The sequence below is a fragment of the Melanaphis sacchari genome, unplaced genomic scaffold (genome assembly GCF_002803265.2).
Source record: "Melanaphis sacchari strain LSU unplaced genomic scaffold, SCAv2.0 Contig33_pilon_pilon, whole genome shotgun sequence".
In the NCBI taxonomy this organism is placed as follows: domain Eukaryota; kingdom Metazoa; phylum Arthropoda; class Insecta; order Hemiptera; family Aphididae; genus Melanaphis; species Melanaphis sacchari.
The window spans coordinates 241,737-248,592 of record NW_020271205.1 but is presented as its reverse complement, the minus strand read 5'-3'; positions in this window follow the sequence as shown (position 1 = coordinate 248,592).

Sequence of the window (6,856 nt, the reverse complement as noted above, 5' to 3'; positions counted from 1 at the left end):
TATAAAACATTTAAAATATTATCATTTATCATGATATCATACATACGTATTATTCTGCCAGTTGAATATGCTGATTTTGGATGGAAAATTACTTTCACATACATTGTCTAACGCGTGAGAGTATAAGTAAAATAGTGGTACCGTCGTGACGTTTCACACATATTGTGTTAATAATTATAAGTACGCGTGTTCATAGCAGTGAATCAGACAAATCAATTTCTTTTTCAATCATAATACTTCCGTATTGCAACTTTTTGACGCCGATTGTTGTGGATGTGATTCGTGGGAAGCTACAACAACTTGACTTGGCGTGTTAAGCTAATTATTTTACAATAACATGTAAAAAAAATCATACTTAAAAAAATATACCTAAAGAAAAAAAGTTAATTTTTGTGTTCCTTTTTAACATTTTTCACATGTTTTAAAATTCTAGTTTATGCCTGCCACACACTGCATACGTCAACCTGTAATTTATTATTGTCTCAATACTCTGTTCAGTAAGAAAACACGATAGCCCGACGAAAATCGATTTTTTTGCGCATCCCTAAGTGCACCTTGGTATCTATTATCAGTTATCACAGTGGAAGGTGATTTTCCGCCCCTCTTCTTTAAGTCTACCTTCGAAGTATTTTACTAATTTTCAAAAGTATTTCCAATTTCAATATGCAATCAATACATTAAAATGATATATCGCATTGATGTGTACTTGTTTTGTTTTTCTATTAGCTGTACGACAGTTTTGGCTGCGTATGTATAGCGATTACTGATTTGTTCTGAGACAGCACCGATTAGTCCGACTATGGGCTATGCACATAATACAGGATCGATGCCTGCGCAACTACATAGGTAAAATTTAAAATCATATTTTATTGTTGTTTAAAAGGACTCGTGGAAAACTGTTGTGGTAGTATAATTAATAATAATAATCGTATATGCGTTATATTCAGATCAATATTTATAACGTTATCGTGGTTTAATAATCTACCGCCGTAATTTTATATGATCGCTGCCTCGCTCGCCTCAGTCATAGCTCTAAAAAAAAAAAATGGGGTGTACGGACTCCTGCAGGATCCCCTGCCCCGCCCCGAGGTATAGACTCGCTTCTACCGGCAGTAGGACCTGCGCACGATTATGAAAATTTGATATCGAACGTTTGGATCCGACTATCGGGCTGCCGGAGGGCGGCCGACTCGTCGCCGCGCACCGCGCAACAACAAATCGTTGCCCGCGCGTCCGTTATCACATTACACGCGCGCCGGTTGATAACGGGACCGGTTAACCGGCGGCGGCGCCGTATTCGTACACGACCCGAACCGGTCCGTTTGCCGCGGCGGCCGACGACGCCCCGAACAAAGAACAAGCTTTGAACAACTGTGCGTGGCGTGCGGTAAACAATAATATTAATATTATAATAATATGAAAAAGTGTGTGTGTGAGTGTTTGACATTGTTAATTCGACGACGTTATTTATATTTGTACACAATATAACGTTAAATGTATCGACTACATTGTACGAAACGGCGGCGGCGGCGGCACGTATGACGTGCTCTTATTAATATAATAATCTATGTGCGTGTGTGCGTGTGTGTTTGTGCGCGTGTGTGCGCGTGTAATTACTTACGAACAGACGTATCGCGTTTTGTGATGACGCCACGCCGCCACGCTCGCCGGCACCGTCGAGCCGCCAGCGACTCTATACCGTGTAAATGACGTATACAGCTCGCACAGAGTCGAACGCTGTGTATTGTTGTTGTTGTCACGCTACGGGACGATTCGTCGTATTAATTACAATCATATTATCATAGAACGTAATATCGGTCATATCGTACCTATTAAATCCCATCTCGTTTCGCCGCGGACGATCCTCTGCACGACTATACGCGGCAAACATTAACGTTGCCAGACCGACGCGCACGGATCCTCCGTGTGCACGTGCGGGAGAGGAGCGCGTTTGTTTAGGACCCGCGTGCGGTGCGGGGCTACGAAGTCTTGGCGCTAAAATATTGTAAAAAACACGCGAAAACCAGTGTGAAAGCCTCTACAACCTTGTACACGGATACGCATCATACACGTACAACGATCAAATAAATCAAATTGCAGTTTCCCTTTGCAGCGTATAACGTACTCGGGTCAGAAGTAGTTTCCGAAGTTTGTTTTTCCAAAAATTCATTGAAACAAGTGTTACTACGGATTATTGGCGTTACACGTTTGTCTTTCGAACGATGAATTTTTCTGGTATCTGTCCCGGTTTTCGTCCAATTGGTTGTTGGGATTTTCCTTTAAAATTCAGATCCACAATTTTTTACGTTTTCCAATTGGTTTAACTATTTACATTATAATATAATCTTTTATATCACTCGAAACTTTTACGTGACCTAATCGACCATTCAAGATTTTACCGTCGGAAAAAAATATATTATATCCGTACCTATGTAAACGGCTCGATTGCGATCGTATTTGTTTAGAAATTGTTAGGACTTGTATAGTTACGCACAATTGAAAAACTTAAGCAAAAGATGCGCATCGACCAATTATTAGAAATTAGCAAAAACAAACTTTGCCTTTAAAATATACACTTTAAAATTTCAAATCTAATGTATAGGTACGATGTACCTTACACATTTTGGTAAAATCGTTTCTACATTTACGATGAGAAAAAAATATGCGTTTGCTACAATAGTACAATAGTTAACTAGCAATAACAGCTCTGTGGCGTAGGTACACATTATGCGATAAATCACGCGAATATTTTCATCGTGCATAATATCTTATTGTAAGCGTACATCACACATTATTATTAGATTTTTCGTAATTTTCGCATAATACATAGGCATGTAATTTTTTTTTTCTATCGAAAAATTGCATTGAACGGCCATGATGTACATTTACACAGTGCATAAAATAATAATGTTATGTACACTACCTATTCGATTTTTTAAGCAACGGAGCATGCGATATATCTTCGAAAAAAACAGCGAAGCGCAGTGTTCGCGCGTACGATGTTTCTGTGTCATACAGATTTTTTAGGCGTACCTACAGAACCTGCGTTCAACACACGCGACCGCAATAACGACGGACGTTGACGACCGCGAGACCCCACTACAGACTACAGAGTCGTCCGCGTACAATCTCGTCTGTTCGACGTGATTCCAATAACGGCGCGAGCGCGGAGTGACGAACGGTGTTTTGTGCACGACATAATATACGTACGATTGATAATAATTGAACGCGGTATGATGCGTGCTGTGTAAATGTTGTAATTAACACGTCTGCGCGCGTGAAAACGGGTACGGCGGTCGTGCTCGGCCGAAGCTTATAGTGGCGAGTGTGGTGCATATACGTACCACTGCGAAACCCACGCGAAGAGAGCCGATTGAAACATAATAAACGCACTATAATATATAAACAGCGTATAATACTTATAATATACGTATACATATAATCACGCCGCAACACGAAAAACATATGATGCAGCAGAAATCCGTCGGTTATACGCTTTGTATACCATAAATGTAATAATAATATATACACACACATACTTATACGTTTAATATGTATATATATATATATATATTATATTACTTGTGCACAAGACCCACGTCGCAGTCGACATTCTACGTCGGCGGGCCCTTTTGCCGCCTATTCCGCGACTCTGCGGTAGCAGCATTTCTATTCCTTTTGATATTATAAACCGTTATCAGTTATCATATTATTATGTAATATGTATACAATATATATATATACGTGCCAGCAGGCATTATATAGCTCATTTATATATTTAAATCAAACGAATAATTTCACGCGATATATTAATATCGATACGGTCATAGTATTATTACCTATATTAAATAATGTAATATGCATCTATAGATGTCTACTATAGGTATATTATTCTGTTACCACTACGCTTTACACGAGACATGGGAAGCCGAGAGTTGAAGAAATTTGAATTTTTAACTATTAACAGACCACGCGCGCAGTTACAAGAATATACACATGTCACATATTATATATTTTTGCATTTACCCACAGGTGATGTAGTTAATTATCATAAAATATCATTGATCGTAAATGTAAGAGGATTTGTATATTATGTATTTTATTAGTTATTACTTCATTAGTAACATCTATAAGAGTAAACTACGGTGGATGGCAGTAAATATGCTTTCATTATAATTCGTATTAAATTATATTGTTATCAATCGACCTAAATTGTATAAATAATTAAAAATCACACAAAAAATAATACTAAAAACACGAATTAATATTTTAACAACAGATGAAAGAAATAAATAATAATCTATAAAAAAAAATCTAAGTAGAGTTTCATACCCTCACCCTCGCCCCTGAGCACACTTCCGTATCGGTTCATTTTAATTTTTTCACAAAATCGTATATCTGCAGCGGTTTTCCAAAGGTCATCGGTCTATCGTTGTGACATTATTCTTTTCCGGCGTATTATTTTGTTGTTGTCGTCGCTTGTAAGCCGTGAAATCGCGTGCACCGGTGCCGTGCTGTGACAACGCGGCGTTGATAATAATAATATAATAATATTATTTTAATGTAAAGTCGTCGTAGTATTATATCGAATAAACACGCAGCAAAGAACGGTTTTTTTTTTGTCGAAAAACTCTATTAAAGCATTAAATGATATGGATTTCACAATAACGGGACAACGACAGACAGCCCGAGGAATGCGTTCGAAGCATATAATCGACTGCAGCCCTCACAGCAGTCGCAGCTCACACGGATGAAATATAATTGAGAATCGCTTATCTGGTGTACATATACAGTGTAAAAAGCAAAATAATATGTTAATATGGTGATCGGTATGAGTTACGAGGTGTACAATGTAACAAATGTGTCTAGATTGTTGGTGTTCGTATTCCTAATAATATACCTACACCACAACTATTTTGACACGCGACTGCCGACCGGGACTTCCGGACTTCCGGTACGGTGGTACCTATATACAGTGTGTAAACGGTAATCGAGAACATTCAATATCTTTGCGTAGAGACCTGATATTTGAATTCTGTTTTTTTGGTAGTTGTTATGACATAAAAATACACATTTTATAGGTCTTTGGTGTTTTAGCAAATAGTCACGCATGCTGCATGTCAACTTTTTAATGGCAACAACCTGCTTTAACACTAATTATTTTGCCTATTTTTAATGAATTTTAGGATTGATCAACTTTCTAAATCCAAAACAAAGCCAAAATTTTGGCAGTTTCAAATGAAAAATGCTCTCTGATTTTCAGCTTTTTAATTGTAACTCTGAGAATAATTATTATAAGTTGTTAAAGATTGACATTTTATAACTTCTGATACGATTGATATTAATACGTTATTTACAACTTCAATTACTGAATAATTTTCTCTTTATTTGTATAACAAATCATAACTTATTATTTCAGAAAAACATAATTAGTATGTTGTTTATTTCTTTAATGGATCTATTAGAACGTATTAATAATTAATAACAAATTCAATTCTTATTTAAGTTACTACATTGACTAGTTAATAAAATCAAAAATAAAAATCTAACGAATAAATTGTTTAAACTTTTGATTAAACGTGAGTTTACCTTATAGTAAACTTTTATCAATTTGATATAAAATTAAATACGATGAGATAAATGAAATAACTAAACATTTCAAATATTTTCATCGTTCAAACCATGCATACTCAATGACAAATATACTCATTCAGATAAGGTGATATGTGTTTATTTATTTAGATTAATCAAAAATTTTTATTTTAGATTTTATTAACTAAATAAATGGTAACTTAAATAAATTGTTGTTATTAATTATTAATACGTTCTAATAGATCCATTAAATATGAAATAACAACATACTAATTTACGTTTTCTGAAAATAATAAGTTATGATTTATTACTGCAACTAAAGAAAAATTATTCAGTAATTGAAGTTAAAATAACGTATTAATATCACCGTAATAAATAGTTATAAATGAATCATCTTAACAATCCTATAATATTATTCTCAAGTTACAGTAAAAAGCTGAAAAGATCGAGAGCATTTTTCTAATTTTTGGAATGCTGTAACTGGTATTTGGTTGATAAGTTAGATTCAACTACACAAATTCAGTAAAATAGAAAAATAATGTATGTTAAAGCAGGTTGCCATTAAAAAGTACATGCGCATGCGGTGACTACTAGAAAACACATTCAAGACCATAAAAAGTATTTTTTCATAATCATACCACAAAACAGAATTCAATTATATCAGGTCTCTACGCAAAGAGTATTGAATGTTCTCGATTACCGCTTTACACACCGTATATGCTATATATATAGTATATGATGTCGAGTAACAGTATATATATATATACACAAAGGGTAAACTGTATCAGTGAATCCTCAGTGTTTTATTACAATTTGTTTTTTGTATATAATATTTTATGATATGAATCTCGGATTAAAAAACACCGGACTCATTTTTTTACTGACAGACAAAAAAGTTCAAGCGAAGCGGATAAGAGTTATCGAGTAGGACGAAAAGTCCGAAAATATAAATTATTCATTTCACAAAAGTAAAATATTATTTTTAAGCAAAAAATATACATATTAATATTGATTATAATCTATATATATATATATCTAGAAGATTTTCACAGTTAAATTATTTTCAGACTTAGTAGTTCAGCTTTTTTCTTTTAATTTTTATAAAGAACAATAGAATATTTTTAATAAAAAATTGAATAAATAGTTTTATTATTTTTTTAAATTAAAAATTATATGAATTGAATAATTACTCGTAATTTGTTTTTTCGGACTTTTTGTCCGACTCAAAGTAATATGCTTTTGGATGTTTTTTAAATCACATTTC